Consider the following 1,146-nt stretch of genomic DNA (forward strand, 5'->3'; position numbering starts at 1 on the left):
AGTTCAGCACTAAAGTACTTATGCTTGTGTACCTGAAAAAAATCATAGGTTGAAATTCTGACCTCCAAGGTTCCAATAACAAGGGCCCCATATGGGGGATATGATCATTAGGTCAGAGGGGAAAGCCTCTGAATGAATTAGTGCCCTTGCAAAAGAGGCTCAACTTCTTTTGCCATGTAAAACCCTGCACAACGATGTCATGAGCTCCAGAGTAAACCTTCACTAGGTACCAAATATGCTGATACCTTAATCTATGACTCCCTCTTCTCCAAACATCTGTTATGTATAAGCCAACTGTGTATGCAATTTTACTATTACAGCCTGAATGGATGATATATCCACTCAGTAGATTACTATATCCAGATAATAACCTTCTAGAATTTTATTCCCAGAAAAAAAAAAAAAACCAAAAAAGGATATACAACCAAATCTAGTCACAGTGGGACACTTTGCTGTAGTGGTACAATCATCTAGAAAGAGGTAGAAGTGGGCAAAAAAATACCTCGTGTTTGCACCTAATAGTACCTACAGCATCTAGAAAAGAACCAGAGAAACCCATACAGTGTTTTACAGTGTTCTCCAAATACATATTTTGGAGACACAGAAAAATAGATATATAGAACTTGCAATCTGATGAAAGGGAGGGAATGAGCTTCATTTTGAAGTAAAGAATAAACTGTAAAAAAGAAAGCTATGTTTACAGGAAAAGGGAAGAGTGGAAGGGATGGAGGGAGCCCTTGGATATTTTAAAAAACAGATTCACCTCAAAATTATTTTATGCATTACTAGGAAATAAAAGTATGTGCTAGGACCTAGGATTTGGCTCAGTGTAAAGCATTGAGAGTGTATTGAGCAACCTAGAATGCATTGAGGCTCAAGGTTCAGTTTTCAGTACCATAATAAAATAACTCACTCCAAATGTAATGCAAATGTCTGCTCAGTGTTACTATTTGACAGTATACCAAACTTGGATGAAAGAATAAAAACCTGAAAAAATAATGGAAATATTTTAAGGAATTGTGAGTTTTAAGTAAGTAGCTCAGTTTACAGAGTGCTTATATGTGTAACACTCTGGATTTGTTTCCCAGCAGCACATAAACTGATTGACCTTTGTCCTCCACCCAAATGTGCACAGACATTTGCATG

This window comes from Chionomys nivalis, chromosome 4 (genome assembly GCF_950005125.1).
Source record: "Chionomys nivalis chromosome 4, mChiNiv1.1, whole genome shotgun sequence".
Lineage (NCBI taxonomy): Eukaryota > Metazoa > Chordata > Mammalia > Rodentia > Cricetidae > Chionomys > Chionomys nivalis.